The sequence below is a fragment of the Pelodiscus sinensis genome, chromosome 2 (genome assembly GCF_049634645.1).
Source record: "Pelodiscus sinensis isolate JC-2024 chromosome 2, ASM4963464v1, whole genome shotgun sequence".
NCBI lineage: Eukaryota > Metazoa > Chordata > Testudines > Trionychidae > Pelodiscus > Pelodiscus sinensis.
The window spans coordinates 176,956,661-176,975,558 of record NC_134712.1 but is presented as its reverse complement, the minus strand read 5'-3'; the positions used below and the strand labels follow the sequence as shown (position 1 = coordinate 176,975,558).

At 42.6% G+C, this 18,898-nt stretch overlaps 1 protein-coding gene and 1 long non-coding RNA gene across 4 annotated transcripts in view; one reads left to right on the top strand and one right to left on the bottom strand.

The window, feature by feature from the left end:
• The first annotated feature begins 582 nt into the window (after positions 1-582).
• The window catches only part of TRAK1 (trafficking kinesin protein 1), a 123,450-nt gene continuing 105,134 nt past the window's right edge, over positions 583-18,898 (top strand). For 2 of the 3 annotated variants that reach the window (XM_025189033.2, XM_014577911.2), the window contains exon 1: positions 583-849. The gene's annotated coding sequence lies outside the window, so the exon portion shown is untranslated. Of the gene's footprint in view, positions 850-1,990; positions 2,215-18,898 lie in introns of all 3 variants that reach the window. The other variant, XM_014577913.3, reaches the window with a different exon arrangement.
• On the bottom strand, positions 4,672-9,861 carry LOC112547240 (uncharacterized). Its single transcript, XR_003090985.2, has 4 exons — positions 9,794-9,861; positions 9,286-9,405; positions 8,951-9,032; positions 4,672-4,809 (listed from the first exon to the last, which is right to left on the bottom strand). It is a non-coding gene; the product is annotated as an uncharacterized LOC112547240 (long non-coding RNA).

Sequence of the window (18,898 nt, the reverse complement as noted above, 5' to 3'; positions counted from 1 at the left end):
TCCTGTTGACTCCCTGAAAATAATAATCTTGAGATCATTTCACTTTGCATCCCAGTCAAGTCCTCTGTTTGCAATCTGATCCCAAGCTGCTTTTCCTGCTCACATTCAGTCTAACTCTCTCCTCTAACTTGATCTTCTCTGATGTCAGGATTTTACTTTGTCTTGTAGAAGTGTCCCTATTTCAGAATACAAACTGAATAATATAGTATCCTCCACTGGTTAGGGTGGAGGGATGATGGTAATATTCTAGCATGTTCATCACTGCATGTTCTTAGGTGGCTGGAGTATATTAACTCTAGGAAGGATTTGACAAAAAAAGAGAATCTGATTGTTTATCGTACGATGTCAAATATTGGCATTTACTGGCCTAACACCCCTATGGAGAAACTCATTAAATAATGTACTAAGTGTGGCAGCTGGTCCGTGTGGGGTATTTGTCTTGTAATATTTGCTGATTTTATCAGGGCATGAATAGAATATTTAATATATCTGTTTTGACTAATTTGGTTGGAACTGCCTGAACTTATTATGTGCCGCTCTTGTGTGTTTTGCAGAACTCTCAAGGAAGCCAGCACTAGAAAGAGACAGGGTTGTGTTTCTGCTTGCCAGACCCAGTCTCCAGCACTGGCCCCCCTGATGGCAGTTTGCACATCCCTGTGAAACCTGCCAAGCTGGACGCCACAGCTTTGCACGACTGCACTTTGGCTGCCACTGTGCCCCCTTCAGAGCCAACGAACCATGCAGTCCTAGCCTGTGATACAGGCATCCATGAAGAGCACTATGTAAGTGAAGCAGTGGAAGATGATGTGCCAAACTCCAGAGAATACAGAGATGCCTGCACCATTACTGGTATGAAACAAGCTAAATTATTCTACTTCTTTCTTGAGATAGGTACACAATAGCTAAGTTTTGTTTTCCTCTATGAAGCAATTGGTGACAGCATTTTCAAGCATAGTGAATCAGTGACTGTTCTAAAAAATTTTTTTTTGTGTGGGGGGGTCTGGGATATAGTGTGGAAGACTTGAGTGTTAAATGAATTCCCAGTCACAACACTACAAAAGAATAAAGCTTTTTGCAAATAGGGTATTAATTTATAACTGTATAATTAGAATACTGTAGTTATCATAGAAAAATAAAATTTAAAAGGCAATTTGGAGCTCAAGATTAAAAATAAAACTGGAAATGAGCAATTACAATATTGTAGTTCAACAAAATTTAATTACTGGAAATTATGGAAATACTTACAATTAATAACGTAACTAACTTGGCTCTCTGGTTAGTGAGACAGCTCTAATGATTATCAAATGAGAGAGGAAGTTGCAGAGTGACCAGTGCTGTGGCTATTGTTTGCGTCTCAAAACAGCAACCAGAGGGAAGTTCTGCTCTCTTTCGGTCTTTATTGTGCTAGCTCTGGAACTGCAAGAGATAATACATCTTCCCATAAAGCCTGCATTTCAAAGAACCAGTTATGCCATTTGTTCCTTGTATATTAATTGTTACTGTAACTGAACTTAATCGATGATATGGATATTAAGTGATAAAAAGTTTCCATTCCCAACCCTTCATTGGCAAAGCTCATGAGGCTTTTATGTTCAACATAATGGTATTTCTCTGTTTTGGATACAATGTGATAACTGAATGCCAAATCTCAGTACTACTTCCAATGTTTCAGAGACTGTTCTAGGCATCAATGGGGAGAGCCCTGTTGATTTGGATGAAAATTGGAAAGGCAGAAAGGAAGAATAGGGGGCACACAGTGGTCATGTCATCTGGTTGCAGACCCAGCATTTTCAACTAGGGATGTAAAATCTTATTTAATTAGTTAACTGTGGGGCTGGAGCAGCCCTCTGCCTGCTGCGGGCAGGGGTCTGCTCCCGGTTAACAGTTACCTGGTAGGCATCATTTGTTAAGAGTGATGTTTCCCAGGTAACTAGTTAATTGGTTATCAATTTGCATCCTTAGTTTCAACCACCTTTGTAATTGTCTATAGATCAAAGAACCTGTGGATGCCACCTTCCATCAAAACACACTCGCCCAACTCAGTTTTGCCCATACTCTGAATAGAGTTTAAAAATGTTGACACCCTGCAAGAAAGAAATGAAGAACGATAGTGAGGCATGCGGAAATGGGGACACACACAGCTTGTGGGGCAGAATGGAGGGATACACGGAGCCCCTGGTGTGTGCAGAGAGTTTGACCTACAGAAGCTATAAAGTATGTAACTCTCTAATATTTTTTCAGATGAAATTAAGTAATCTAGATTTGCACAGCTATATACTAAATTAGTTGAAGCAACTACCTGTTTCCAGTGCACTTGGAGTATCCTTTCCCTTTTTCCTAAAAGGAGTAAATGTGATGAGGGTCTTCAACTAGTTTTCCACCAATAGTCCCTGCCATCATGACCTTCTGTATCCTTTTAATTTGATTCATGTTACAATTTAAACCTATTTATTTAAAAAATGAAAGCCTGCAACTCTTTGAACTCACAAGATACTTGCCAAACACAACTGCTCAATTCCATAATTGTATGTTTGAGTCCTCCATAGAATTTTCCAAGAGCAGATTTCTGACCCTTCAAAAAGTCCCTAGCTTCCTAAGTATGAACTGCAATAGCCATGACTGCCAGTTGCACTGAGTGAGAAGCCAACCTGTTCATCTCAGAATTGGCATAATACTATTGTTGTTTTCCCTACCATTGATGTTCTGGGTCACGGAGGTATTCATAAGATGGTCTCTAAGCTTGACTACAGTTGCCCAAGCATTTATGCTGCATTGAAACTTAACAGATAGACTAGGAACATTACAAAAACATGGAGTTACTGCAGAATTCTTGTAATAACACAGATGATGTGCTGAAATACCACTGAGATACCACTGAGCCAGATTACCTGTCCCCTGGGTTGCCCCACCACCTTAGTCTATTGAGCCAGACCCTCCAATCTTCTCTAGAGTTTTATACAGAGCAAACTCATAAAATGTTTTCCCTCTTTATCAATGAAAGAGAGATATGCACAGCTGCCCCCCTCCCACGGGTAACAGTTATTTACACTAGTTTTATTAATAAACAAAAGTGATTTTATTAAGAATGAAAAATAGAATTTAAGTTGCTACCAGTAATTACAGTTACTAAGCAAAATAAAACAAAACATGCCAGCAAAGTTTAATACACCAAGAAACTTGTTATATGTAAAATCTCATGCTAAAGTTCTTTCAGTCAGCTTCTTTCACAGATTGAGGAGCTTTCTGAGTCTGGACCCAGTCAGTCTTAACATTGAGTTCCAGTTTTCAACAGACATCTTAAATGGTAAACAAGGGTGTCTTGTTATCTGGATGCCTCCCTATTGTTTGGTTTCCCATCTTTGTCTCTTTTGCCAAAGGCAGGAATCCTTTGTATTCATTTTAAACTTTTTCACACTTCTAGTGGAGAAGTACAGCATCCAAAATGGTTTCCAGCATCAGGTGACCTGACCAACTGTCTTGGCAGGAGCAACCATAGTCCAGGCTTGCTGGAAAAATAAGACTATTCACAGATCATTGTCCCAAGTACCAGGCCATGAAATTCCTTGTGTAGTATCAACAGCCCTCATTTACCATGTCTAGATTATTAAAACAGGGTAATACTTCATGTTTCTAACTTCAAATACAGGAATGGTACATGGGCACAAATTGAATATACACGTTCAGCAGATTATAAATGTTTAAATGATACCTTACAAGGTATATTTTGCATAAAGCATGTTTGATTTGTGTCATATTCATATTCATAAGTATATTTTTATGAAAGCCTTGGTAGGGGCCCATCACATACATATCATATCTGTTCCAAGCATGTTGCAGAAGAATAGCTCTTGTGATATGTTCTTTCAGAATGTTCCCCCAGGGGACAATGAGATTATAAATCCTCCTTTTTATGACTGCATGCCAAAGCACTCCTGTTTTGTCACAAACATAGATATATTCTTGATAATGATCCACAGAAGGAAAAGCATTTTTTCTTTTAATGAAGTTCTCTTAGAAGTTGAGGTCAATGTTTGGTTTCCCACCATGAGGTTTTTTTTTAGACACAGCATTCTTTTTGGATTTCCTGTGGTGAAGACTTGCTTTATCCTCTACCAAATCTGGTTTGTTTATTGCTGCTATAAAATTGTTGGTTTTTTTTTTTTTTTTGCGTTAGCTGTATAGAACGAGCAAGTTTCTGCTGCATCCAACATAGGAGTACTTGTTCTGCTTCTGAACCCTTATGTTTCTGTTTAGAAAGGCAATTGCTAATTTTCCCCCCAAATGTTTAAGTTGAAGAGTATAGATTGAAAAATTTTGAAATCAGTACCTTTTTATCAGACAGAAAGCAAGTAGTAGTATCAGACATTTTTCAGAACTGGCATAGATGGACCTGTGTGGTGAAGTAGAATTAATGCGGGTCTTAATATGCAGACCACCTCACCTCTAATTATTACCCTTCTGTTGAGCAATAGCAAATGTTTGGGGCCTTACAGAGTCTGCTTCCTGTTGAAGTAAAAATAATTGATTTGAATCTGAGTATATTCTAAGTATAATTTGTTTTATGTAAACATAGACACCAATCTTGAAACACAGATGGGCAATTAACAGCGTACAAGGCAATCCCTTGTGTGAGAAATCTTAGCCCAGTATCAGTGCTTGGATCCCAGGGATTCTGCCTCAAGATGTAACTCCAACCAGAAACCAAGATAGAAAACAATCCCTCCTGTTTGCACAGCTCTTGCTCTCAGAACCTCCCATAACAGAAGTAACACCATCAGAGCAGGTCTTCCCAAGATTGAACATTTCCTTCTGGACCAAGAAAAAGAAAAAGGAAGACTATGTAATAGCATCACCTGGTAACGCCAAGTACATGCAGGGAAACCCGCCCCTATTTCTGTTTACTATCCCGAAGTCCTCTCTCTCTCTCATATACACATGCAAATGACAACAGACTTGGTAATAAACTCTAACTCATTTTGGTTGTAAAGGGAATTTTTCAAGTTAAGTAACTGGAGAAAGGGATTAAGGCTTAAGAAATGCCATGTGGTGTTTGCAGTAAACTAAAGCAGTGTTTTATGAAATTTTAAGGTTTCTTGACAGTTTAAAGAAATAGCTGAATAAAAATTATATTTCTCCCACAATGGTAGAATTTCTGAAATGAAAAAAACAATTGAAAGTCCTTCCTTTCCAATTAGTAGATGTAGTATGTATGTATCCTCAAAGTGGAAAGTAAGCAAGCTGTAAATGAAATTATTTTGGACGTTAGATCTTCTCAGTAACACTTCATGTGAGATTGCTCACTGAGACATTCGTCAGTGGAAGTTCTGTGGTATCAGTTTATCTAATCAATGAGAGATCCACATGAAAAAACAAAAAAAAACCCTGAAATGAAACCTTACGTTAGGGTTTGAGAGAATTATGAGCTTAATTTGGGAACTTGAACTTGGTTAGAATGATTGCAAGTGAACAAGTTGATTCTTGAGAATATAGGGAAAGATTTTTGTTGTAAGGCTTGGGGAACAATGGAACCATTCTGCCGTAAGTGTACTTACATTCTGTCACTTGTCCAGTGTGATTTTATAGCATAGTATTTGGGATAGTAGCCATGTGTTGATAAGCTTGTTTTGTTGGGCACCAGGTTACTTTCTTAATCACATCCTCTCTATCTACAGAAAATCCAATTTTAAAACCGTAAAACTGATGCAAGTGGTGAATAATGTAATAGTGTACATCAGTTAATAATGTAATGGTGCAGTGAAGATCTAACCTCAGTAGTTAGTTATAGAATTAGCTTTTCTTTTTCTGATTCCCTCACTGTCAGCCGACGGTCAGGGCAGTGAGTCCCTTATGACCGGCTGAAGTTCTTTTAAATTGTGCTTGGTTCTGTTACAGCAACTGAAGGAGTCAGGTTAAAGCTTAAACAGTTACTATTTTATTGTTACAGGGTAAACTTAGTTGTTAAATGCTACTGCTGTGTTACAGATAACACAGCCACTACAAAGGACAGGACAGAAATTATACTAATAAGTCACTTACAGGTACCATGAAACCCTTTTGGTTCTCTGAGCTCTTATTAAATGCATGCAAAATAGACACATAGCAGGTATATATTCTCACCCCTGCGTTCCAGACTTGGCGTGGCCAGCGTCTTTCTCTCAATCCCTTGGGAAGAAGTAGGGCGAGGTTGGGCGTCCCACAGACCTCGGGAGACAATCAGTACCTGCCAGCAGGTATAGATGATTGGAGCTCAAATGGGGTGGGCTACTATACCCCTCTTTATACCCTTTGGGTCATGTAGGCTTCTTCCTGGTCTCAAGTGGCCAATTAGGAAAAATGGCTTTGAATGCCAAGTTTCCCATGAAGGGTGCAAAGCATAATTCACACCTGGGAAAATGCAGACAATGGGCACTTCTGGTATGTGATAGGCGAAGATTCCTCTCCTGGGACAGTGCAGGCGTGTCAATTACTGGTACTAGCCATCCGGATGGCGGGAGGCCCTGGGTCATCAGCTAGCCCATTTACTGTCTGGTTTCTGTTTATGGTAGAGTCAGGGACAGGCAGCACACCTGCGTTCCCAGGGCATCAAAGGCTGACCGCCTTTCTCTTGCTCTCTGGGGGGGGGAGGGGGAACAGATGGGGTTCGTGTCTGGCTACACTCACTCAGCTGTTCTTTCCTTTAGCATTTGTTTGATTTTTTTTTTCTGATTTTTGTCTTTTACCCTTTTCTTCCATGCAACAGAAGTGGCTAAAAAAAATTGGAATTGGAACATATGCTGGAGCCTGGTTTGGGTGGAGGGGAAAAAAGAGCAAGTGAAGAGACCTGTTGTTGATGTCTGATTGGCCTAGGACCAGCATCAGATCTATAATTTCAAGAGCATTAATACGCAAACATGTTAAATTTTTTGGCTTCTCTCCTTGTGCAATGTTTGATGTTTCTTTCCCCATTTTAGGTTTATGGCATAATTTTTAATTCAGTCATTCAAACTCTTGAATTACATTCTATTTGAGCTGTCGTTAGAAGCTCTTTTACTATATCTGATATTTTAACTGTTATGCAATGTGTTCTCAATTGAGGAGGCAGAATTTCTCCAGTTTCACTTTGAGGTGTGTGCTCAGGCCCAGTTCACCGATATACTTAAGCATATGCTTAGCTTTATGCATCCACTGTTACTAACGTGTGAGACTTGATCACAAATCTAAAAATATTAGTTGTTGCTTAAAGTGTCAGATCCTGGAAGTATTTGTACCTAATTACTGTTTTCATTTAGGGGAGGAAAAAAAGTTGGAGGTTGACAACTCGGATGGAGTTAAGGATGTTTTGAAGTGCTTTATTGAATTAGGACTGAGGTGCATAAATCCTATAATGATGGGTGCTATGTGCAGGTCTAAGATAGATAAATTATTACCTTCAGAATTTCAGAGAGACAAGGAGGCTAACTAAAATGTGGAGTTCTATATAAAAAGTGTGTGTGTATGAAGTTTTGAATGTCTGCTGAGTGTTTAGCTGTAGTGAGACTGCCAAAGCCAAATTGAAACAGAATTTTTAAAACTTTCTTTGGGGGGACGGGGAAGCCTACAAAAAAGGTTTTATACAAAAAAGTTACAGTATAGCTAGTTTATCCTGTAAACAGCAATCGTATTAAATTTGAAAATGTAATTGTCACTGAAATATGTAAAGAAAGTTTCAATTAAGCTTTCTCTGAAAAGTTCAATGCTGCCTTAATTATATTTTCTCCTGACAGCATTGTAATGTGGGTATGACTAATGCAGGTAAATATGATGGCAGAATTAGATTTCAGTGCTGGTTCAGGTTGAACCACTCTGGTCTGGCAACATCTGTGGTCTGGCATGATTTTTATTTAGCCACATTTCCACTTATCATGGGTGTGGTCAAGCTTCCCACAGTCCCATAAAGCATCAGTTCCCTACTGCCGGTCCGCAGACCAGCTGGCTGGGCTGCTGGAGCTCAAGCTGCCTATTTGCTGAGGCTCAGCTCCAGCAGCCATGTTGGCTAACTTTTTTTCACTGGGCCTGAGGCAGTGACAGGAGAAGGTGGAGCGGCGGCGCAGGGTTTGAGGCAGTGTCAGGAGTGGGCAGAGTAGGAGGCACCTCCCCCCTCAGTAATGGTGGCCTGGCTGGGACTCTGCACTCTCCCTCCCTTCCCCCTCTTCCCCATGGGGACACAAGATGTGCTTGGGAAGGAAGGGGGCACAAAGGAAGGGAGAGCACGTGTGTAGGGTTGCCAGGTGTCCGGTATCCTACCGGACAGTCCTATATTTGAGCCCTCTGCCCAGTTTAAAAAAAAAAATCAGGTGGAGTTACAATCGCCGCTTATTCTGCATTCTTGTTGTTTTGTTTTGTTTTTTTGCTCGACCAAAAAATACCAGGTGTCTATCTGGCAACCCTAAGCGTGTCTGGCAACCCAACAGGCAGGCACTCCCCCTGCCCATGCAGCAGTCACAGCCTCGCTCTGGGGAGTGCAGGACTGAAGTGGGGTCAGAGTGCAAAGGGGTGTTGGGTGAGGGTGTGGTGGGGTCTTGGGGCAAAAGGGTGTTGGCATGATCTGTAGGGGTCAGAGATGAAAGGGTCAAAGGGCATAAGGCATAGGGATTTGGGTCAAAGGGTGTTAGGCACTGGGGAGGAGCTGGGTTAGGGCTAGGTGGACAGGTAACCTTTTATCTTCATATTTATTTGAACACACACATGCAAATAATAATGAATACACACACATGCAAATAAAATGATACTGGTCTGCTAAAAGTTTGTGAATTGGTTTGCCGGTCCATGGTATAAAAAAGATTGGGAACCAGTACCATAAAGTTTGTTTACAGCCACCAGTCCTGGTCCTCAGTGTTCTGGGCTGTTATTTAGATCTAATTTATCCCTGAATGTCATTTTAAGACCCCAGTAAGCAGTGGAAGTGTTAGTTATGCTGCTAGACAATACTGACCTCCCGTGGTTTGGCAAGTTCTCTGGTTCGGCACTGGTAGGTCCCGAAGATGCCAGACTAGATGTTCAACCTGTAATGGCTTCTGGATAACAGACCCAACATTTTATAGCAGGAAAGGGATACTCTGTTATCACGTATATGTTTTCTCTACTTGCTTTTAGGGACATCTACTGTTAACTGGTTAACCGGTGGCCTGGCCTTGCTGGGCAGGAGCAGCCCCCACCCACACGGGGCCCGGCCTGGCCAGAGCAGCATACCATGCCTGCCCCCTATTTAAGCAGTTAACATGTCAAACATAACATTTAACCAGTTAACTTGATTAAACAGGATCTTACATCCCTACTTGCTTCATTCTTTGTTCTGTTCACTGTGTATTCATGTTCTTTTCTTTCTCTTCCTCTTCTGTCTGAACCTCCTATCAGTAATCAGAGATATAGCTGTGGGTGTAGCACCATCTAGTGTATGTTCATAAAAAAAATAAATTAAAAATGCAATTTACCACATGATTAAATATTTGTTGCTGGCAGGTGCTGGATGGAAAAGGGATCTTGGGAGAAGCCTCCTCATTCTTTCCAATTTTTACTGCCATTTTCCAGAGACAAAGAGCCATATAAACTTGGCAAGAGGAAATGGAGTGTTACTGTTAGAAATGTCAGTTGCTAATTACTCCATTTTTGCAGATTGCAAAAGCCTTTTAATCCTCTTGCTTTTGCCTGCCTATCAGTAGCTGTCATTCTCAATTTATCTTTCTAGAAATGGAGATTCAGACTGTCTCTGGACATACAAAGCTCAAACTATATTGTAGGTGGCAGAACCAAAATGTTGTTGCGTTGTATGTCTTACCTGGAGGTTTTTGGCTTTTCTTTTCTGTATTGTGATCTAGAGACCTGTTGCTGCCAGACTGCAGAGGGCACAGCATAGGAATCCATACCTGGGTCTGGTATAAATATATATTAGGTCACCAAAAAGCATCATACGGTTTCTGATGTCATAATCATTGACTGACACACGCACACTGTGTCTCTGTCTTTGTCTCTGTCTCTGTCTCTCACTCTCACTGCATCTGGAGGTGCCGGTACTGAGTACCAGGCAGTACCGTCACAAAAAAGTAGTGCTTATGTATATACAGTGAAAATTATGTTCTTCATTACTGTGACTTAGGACTGATCACCAGAAAAGGGGGAAATAGGTTTATTTCAGGGTAAAGCAGTTTGTGTATGTCTATCCACATGTACATTGAAGTATCATTTGGTTTGCAGTGGGAATTCATGTACAATCTGAGCAAAACACTAGTCAAATGATTGCAAAGTCTCCAGAGGAGACCCTGGACAGAAAAATGCGAGCAGTAGGGGTTATCCAGTTTAGAAGTGCACACAATGGATATCTGGACTATAACTGTCAAGACAGTACCCTGGGAGTTTAGGTTGAACTTAGCTGCATTAGGTCGATTTTCAAAGCAATGAATCCATACCACCAAGCCCGTTCTGTCAACTTTAAGAGCCATTAATGTCTATTTCAGTTGCAAGCTTCCACAGGGCAATTGCCACTTCTTCACTGTCCAGAGGGAGTCTCATTCTGGTATTCTTGCACTTTAGAATGGGGGAAAACAATTCATAAACTTCCATGAAAATGGCTTTACCCACACAAAAGTTTGGCAGCCATTGCTGATCAGTCCATAGCTGCATCACTATGTGGTCCCACCAATCTGTGATTGTTTCACAGTGCCAGAAATGGCATTCCACTGTGTCCAGAAGATTGAATGCTGATGGCATTTGCCACTCTCTCAACTGAAGTGCTTTGCAAAAGTCTATGTTCATGGCCTCTCAAGATTCTTCCTCATTCCAGCAAACCCTGAATACACACTAGATATACTCCAGCATAAGGCTCACCATGGTTAATGTGATTGCCATAATGCTTTGATGCTCAATTAGATTCATGATGGCTTCAATGTTTACACTTCTATGGCGTCTGTGTAGATAGCAGGGGAAAAAGAGCACCAAAAAACTGTTTGATGTTTGCTTTCAAGTGGGGTGGGGGGGGAGGGAGCAGGATAAGAGTGCATTATGGGATGCTGATATGTATCCAGAACCACTGACTGTACAGTTTTAACTTAGAATTCAGAGGCACAGGAACTGTGGGATAGCGACCCATAGTTCATCACTCTCAAAGTCAACAGTAGTCACTTTACTGGGGACATGCTACTTCGAACTGTGTCAAAATCTTGTGGACAGTGGGGACATGCTTCGACTTGGGTACTAATAAATTCGACCTTATCTCTGAGTGTTGGCAAGGTCTGAGGCAAAATTAACATCATTTCATTGAAAAGAAAAGAAGACAGAAAATTTGTTTCATCTACAGATTACAGCCAGCTCTGCCTGTAATACCCTGGAAAGATCTGGGGTGAACTTTTGCTCTTATGAATCATAGAATACTAGCACTGGAAGGGACCTCGAGAGGTCATAGAGTCCAGTCCCCTGCCCTCATGGCAGGACCCAGTACTGTCTAGACCATCCTCCCCTCCCCCCCCCCCCGATAGACATTTATCTAATAACATTTATGAATAACAAACAATCCCGTGGCACCTTTGAGACTAACAAATGTATTCTATCATGAGCTTTCATTGGTAAAATCAACTTTGTCTTACTCCAGTATTGTGTTACACACAGTTACAGGGCTACATAGCAAATAAAACTGTATCAACCCTGCACTGTAGATGGTGGAGTGACCTTGGCACAGCTGGCTGAGACCCCCTCCCCCCACGGCCCTGCTGGGCAACTGGAGACTGACTATAAAAGTCTCTGGAGCAGCTGTTGAATGGAAAGGAGGGACTGAAGGAGCTCCTGGGGAGGAAGGACAACCAGACTAAACAGTGGCAGCCAGGCTGAGAGGTGCTCCCCGAGGAGCTGCAGAACCGGAGTGAGACTACGGGGTAGGGATGTAAAGAACTAGTCGATTAGTCAACTATCCAATAAGCAAATGCTTATCAGACAGTCAACAGGATAGTTGACTAGTCGCTCTTCTCTCCTCCCTCTCCCCCCTCCCCGCCCCGCTGCCTGTATCAGACTCCAGGCTCCACCCGCCATTTCAAAGTGGCAGCGCCGCATGGCGCCCGGCGTCACCTAGAATTTCTATCAACTACTTGACTAGTCGATAAGCACTTCCACATTCCGCTTTTGAAATGTACAAGAGCCCCAGTATTTCACATCTACAGAATATTTCTGCCCACCAATTATATAATCTGCTAGGTTTAACCACTGACCTTCTTTGACAAAAGGCAAACAGACCTTGTTCTCAATAATTTACTTTACAGTTGATATTGTGTTTCATGCACATGTCACACACCTGCAATCTTTCTTTTCCAGTTTTTCATTTTCTTTTTAATTCTTTCAAATATTTTTTGCTCTTTAAGAGATAATGGAAGACCAGTTTCAGTCTGTCTCTGGGATAATAATTTTATGACATGGACAGGAATCTTTCAACTTCTTTCACAGAGGCCACAAAGTAGCCATCAGATAGCAAATGGAATTTTTCTCCTCTGTTCTCGACACCCTTTTCTTTGCCTTTGCATACTTTTCTAGCAAACCATCTGCTTTCATGGCTTGTCATTGCCTCATCATTTCTGACTACTTCTGAATCTATCTCTTCCCCATCTCTTCAGTCCTGCAAATGAAACTCTCGCTCCAGCGGCATTTCCAGGATGGATGTCCAGCTTCCACCTCATACAAACATAACATAAATGAAGTCCTGCTCTCCTTTCCTGTCCTTTGGTATCACTGTTAATAATTCACGATTTTCTCTGCTGTTATCCACACCCACAGCTTTGGTATCTTTTTATTTTAATCACCTTTCTTTTTTTTTTTTGCATCAACATCCAAGCTGTTGCTAAATCCTGCCAGTTATTATAGTGTCTTGGGGGGAGGGTGTCTGTCCCTACTATTAACATTTTTGGATTAATCTGTAGTCATTTCTTGGCTGGAGACCCCTCTTCTGGCCTGCTTGATTCTCTAATTGTTGCCTACAAGTCTATCCATCATGATGTAACTAATGTTTTTGCTCATGGCTTCAGTTATATCATTCCTCATGTTTGAAACCCTGTGTAGATTTCTGGTCTCTTTTCACCATCAAATATTAAACATTTCATTCTTGCCCTTTAAGCTCTATTTCTGTTTGCATCTCATCTACCATGTCCCAGCTGGCACCCTGTGCTCTACCAAATCAATGTAAATTGACAGTTCTCTGTCTTCTGTGTGGGACTCGGTGATTCTACTTATACCAGCCTCTTCATCCAGAATATCCTCCCCAATTCAACGTAACTCTGACACTTCAAAATCTCTTCAAGACTTGCTAATTTAGGGGAGCTTTCCTAGTGCTGACTCTTTCTGCAACTTTTGTCCTCCTGCTGGAATATGCCATTCAAGCTAGTATTATATCAACTTATTTTAAGTAAAAATGCTTAACTACTGTATTCACGATAAAAGCATACATGTATATAGGCACACATCTTATTTTTTTCTTTTATAGCTCCCATCTTTTCTTTAGTGCCCATTTTCAGGAGTGGGCTGGGGGTGGAGTCTGGGATGGAGGGAGGTGCAGGAGCAGGCTGGAGATTGGGGGTGGCAGGGTAGAGTGGGAGGTAGGGTGCAGGAGCAAAGTGGACGCGCAGGGTCTGGGCAACAGGTAGAGTGCAGGAGTAGGCGAGGGTTAGGAGTCTGGCAAGGAGGGAATGCAGGAGCAGGGTGAGGATGTGGGATCTGAGCAATGGGGGTGGGTGCGCTTACCTAGTGTGGTGCCCCAGGGATGCGTGTGGCTCCGTGTCCCCTGCTGCTCCTACTGGCTGTGATTATGGCCAGTTGGAACAGTGGGGGGGCAAAGCTCCAGGCAGCGCTTTTCTGTATCATCTAAGGTAGGAGGGATAGGAGTGGCATGGATCCGCTTCCTGTCCTGCTGATCTTAGCATCTGGCCCCGGCTTGCCTAACTGCAGCTTGGGGCTCTGCCCCCTTGCAGCAGGAAACCAATGCTGATGATGCTGGCAGGGACGGGGGAAGCCCAGAGCCTCTGGGACTAGATCCAGGCCTTAAGTTCCCCACCTTGTGTGTTAATTCTTTAAGTTTCTCTGCTGTAATCCTATTTAAACACTAGGTGGTGATATCTACCTTCATGATGTTCGGTAGTCAGATGGGGAGTAAGTTGAAACCTGAAATAAGAGGGGAAATGGTATGATTTTGTTTTCTTAAATAGAATTCAGACTATTTAGAATCTGGGTTAAGGGGTGACCTGAGATGAAATAACTGATTCATTTTCTGCAATAAGGGCTACCTGCTCTTTCTTGGCGATAGCAGGGTTGGGTTGTGCTGTTTCTGAAGTGCTTTGAGATACCCCTTATACCTGAGACTATAAGGTACTCTATAAATGTATTTTTCTGTGTCTGCATTGTTATATAAACTGAAAGTGGGGGCAAAACTGATTTTTGTTCTTACAGAATAATATTACAGATTCTATGACTGTTTGACCATAACTGTATAATACTTCTACAGATAGCAAGATAAAGAATTCAATTTCCAAACAACCCTGGGACTCCTCAGATGGAAAATCTTTAGGAAACACACACACAACCTGAGACACAGAAGTATTACAAAGAATTAAAAAAATTTAACAAGCTTCATATCCAGCCACTTGCCTACATGTTTGTCAGTACTGTGTGAAGCCCATTTGTATATCCATTTCCTTTCTCATATGTCTCAGTATTGGCCTGAGCGGGAGTTTCTTCTTATTGCCTTTCTCCACTCTTTCACTATTATCTTTCACCTCTCCTTTCCCTATGTTAATAATTATCTCTCTCAGCTGTTCTCATTCTGAACTTGTGGAGAGCAGCTTACTCATATGATAGTGGCTTAGTTCCTTGTGCTCAACTATTATATGTCATTAAAAGAGAGCTTAAAATATACATTGAGTATTTTCCATGTTGCAGTACTGTAATTCCCCCAGAGATGTGTCTCAATTGTAGGAGAGAGAAGAGAGCAGGGATATCCAAGAGATCCAAGGGACGATGTTTGTGTCATGGTGAGTGTGGGTATCCTATGAGACTTGCTTTCTGAGATGTGGTCCATTTTATGAAAAGATTTTATAATGCTTGCTTGAATTTCTAGATAACCCCCTTCTCTCCAATATCATTTCTCTTGATCTCTCCCTTCCCTTTTTCCCTTTCATGCCCATTTTTTTTCTTTTCCCTCTTCTTCTCATGTTACATAGAGGTTATGGAGAAGAATTCTTCTCCTTCCTCTAATAGACAAGAAGCACTGGGCTTCAATTGTTGCAGAGGAGGTTTAGGCTGAACATTAGGAAAATTTTCTTGTCAAGCAGTGCTATAAATTATCTAGGGAGGCTGTGGAATCTCCATTATTGGAGATGTTTAAGAGTAGGTTAGATCAACATAGATCAGAGAGGACCTAGATTAGGAGTGGACAATAATATTTGAAGGGGAACCACTTCAATATTTTTGAAGTGATTGCCAGCCACCCCGGAAGGGGCGGGGCCTTTAAATAGTAGGAGTTGGAAGAGCTCATGTCTCCCCTGCAGCTCCCAGGCATCTGATTAGCAGGGGGCGGGAGCTGTAAGCCCTTTTAACTCCCGCTGTTTAAAGGGCTCACTGCTCCCGGCTTCGCTGCTAGCGCATTGCCTGGGAGCTGGGGGCACGTGAGCCCTTTCACTTAAAGGGCTCGCACCCTCCTCTGGGTTGTTGCATGACAGCTATGGGGATGGCACGAGCCCTTTAAATTAGAAGCAGTTGAAAGGGCTCACAGCTTCCACGCCTTTAGATGGTTGCCTGTGAGCTGGGGATGTGCAAGCCCTTTCAGCCGCTTCTCTTTAAAAGTCTTGCACCTTCCCTATGGCTGTATTTCCTGGCAGCCATGGGGAAGGTGCAAGCCCTTTAAAGAGAAGCAGTTGGAAGGGCTTGTGCATCCCGGCTCCCAGGCAACATGTTAGGGGATGGGGCCAGAAACTACCATGTGGGCCAGATAGTAGAGCTAAGCAGGCTCTTGCCCACCCCGATCTAGATGGTGTTTGATCCTGCCAAAAATGCAGGGCACTGGACTTGATGACTTCTTGAGGTTCCTTCCATTTCTATGATTCTATGATCCTCTTTCCACCAACTCCTCCCATGCTGTCACTGATCCAGAAATTAAACACCTCTATAACGGATTACTATAAATCATTTTTCCATGTAATTTGACAAAATGGCTATGTGACATAGGGAAGTAAAAAGTATTTGCTTATTGGATAGCCTTTTGATCAGTCGACTAGTCAATATTTCCCCCTCGCTGCCTCTATAAAATAGAGGCATCGGGGGGCAGGGAAGGGGTACTTCAAGGTGGTGTTTCAAAGGTGCAGCCGCTGCACAGCTTATCTGTGGATCAGCTTTGTGGCGGCTTCACCTTTGAAACTTCCTCCTCTGAGCCTTTCAACGGGGCAGCCGTGGAGTCCGGACTCCCCAGCTGATCCCGGGCTCTCCGAGGCATCTCCTGGGGACTCTTGTGTGTTTCAAAGCAGGCATGCCGCATGCAGCCCGGAGTCAGCAGGATTTCCCGCTGGCCCCAGGCTGAACACGGTGATCTGCATTCCTCCTTTGAAATGTACAAGAGCCCGAGCGGGGGCTCCTGTACATTTCAAAGGAGGAATGCAGAAGTGCCTATCGACTAGTTGATGGAAATTCCATCAAGTCGACTTGTCAATTAACTGCACTTTAACATCCTTAATGTGACATCAGAAACACACAGCTTATGTCTGTTTTGTTGCAAAATCACATTTGCTGATAATATGGCTCCTTCCAGCTAAAAGGTGAACCCATTTTCATTAGATATGTTCCCATGTGTAGGACCTTCAGATTTGAGTATTTTACTTTTCCACTTATTGTGTACAAATATTTTGAATAATTCTATAGCTATAAAGCATCTCTCCTAATCAGAAGGTGATATTAAAGAATAAATATTTATTAAAGCTACAATAAACCATCGCCCATTGAGGTAGTCTAAAAGCTATAATAGCCAGTTGCAAAACCTGCACTTAATTCTATAGCTATAAAGCATCTCTCCTAATCAGAAGGTGATATTAAAGAATAAATATTTATTAAGCTACAATAAACCATCGCCCATTGAGGTAGTCTAAAAGCTATAATAGCCAGTTGCAAAACCTGCACTTAATGAAGACTAACAGGTATTTTTAGAAGTTCCTCATGAAATAAGGTAGTTACAGCTACCAATATATGAAAGAGAAAGTCACATTTTTTGCCAGTAATTGAAAGAGGCAGCCAAGCAGAAGTCCAATATCCTAATTTACTGGAGTGGTTTCATACCTTCAGAGAAATTGTTTCTCCAACTAACTTAGTCTTCCAGCAGGACTGGAAAAAGCTGAAGTGCTAATTTTGCAATTTGATGCACATGAGCTGGCCTTTTGCACTTGAATAGCGTCTCAGTAGGACTGTGCATGGGGATGAGTCCACCTATATGGATCTCATTGCAGAAGGGCTTCAATAGGGTTGGTTTTGTATGTTAATTATTCACACTTTGTAAGTGCAAAATGGAACAGCTGGTGATGGAAAAATAACAGTGAGTAACAGTAAACTAATTAAATTTGCCCCAATGTATGGTCCATCTTCTAACTTATCTCAATGAATTTTAGACCTAGTAACCTTATCAGACAGAGAATATGAAGAACTATAGAATCTTGTTTAATTGATTAAAGCAGCACCTGCCACAGGCAGAGGCCGCTCCAGCCTGGGTCCTCCCTGTCCTGCGTGGGGGTTGCCGTAATTGCTCCTGACCCCCCCCTCCCTTGGAAACTGCCTTGACCACCCTTGCCAGCCCCCATGTGGGGGTGGAGGGGGACAGTGAACCTGGAACAGTTCTCTGCCTGCGGCTGGCTGCTCCCAAGTACTGGCTAATAGTTAATGAGTAAGGTTAATGAGTTAAAGGTGATCCTTACCAGGTAGCTAACTGACTACCTGTTAATATCACTAACAATGTGTAAGCTCTGCTTTAATACATGGCCTGACTTTTCTGACTATGATTCAGGTCCCTGGTCTTGCACTAGGCTTAGTGTTCTAGGCCAGTGGTCTCCAACCTTTTTAAGTATCAGATCACTTTTTTAATTTAAGTGCAATCCAAGATCTACCTCAAACCCAAATAGCCTGGCCCTGCCTCCTTTGTGCCCCTTCTCCAAGACCCCGCCCCTGCTCACTCCTTTCTCCCTTCCTCCCCCATCCTTCCTCACTTTCACCAGGCAGGGGTAATGGTTTGGGGGTGCAGGCTCTGGTCTTGGGTGAAGGGATTTGGAATGTGAGAGGGGTTCTGAGCTGAGCGTGGGACAGGCAGTTGGGTTGCCACGGGGTTCTAGGTGCAGGCTGTGGGAGGGTGTTTGGATTCAGGGGTGCTTGGGGCTGGGGCTGGAGCCTAGGGTGCAGGAGGGGGTTCATGACTGGGGTAGGGTTTCAGGATGTGGGTCGATTGGGCACTCCTTACCTCAGGTGGCTCCTGGGTCGTGGTGCAGTAGGGCTAAGAGGCTCACCCCTGCCCTGGCCCTGCACCACTCCCAAAAGCAGCCAGCAAATTCCATCCCAAGTCCTGCTGTGTCCCCTCTCTGCTCTGTGGAGATAGGACACAGGGTGGGAAAGGGGACACCTTGAGACCAGCACCCCTTCTTCTCCCTTCTCTGCCCTGCACAGCAAGCAGGAGGCTCTGAGGGGTGGGAGAGGCAGCTCCAAGGCAAAGGTCAGGAGCTGCACAGCAGTGGGGGGGGAAGGGGCAGTTGAAGTGTGAGTACTTGGTAGCCTCTTGGCCAAACTAGTAAAGATCACCTGTCAGAGGCTCCAAGATCTACCAGTAGATCCCGATCTACTGGTTGGTGACCACTGTTCTAGGCTCTTGAACATACTGTCTCTGTCTCTGTCTTTG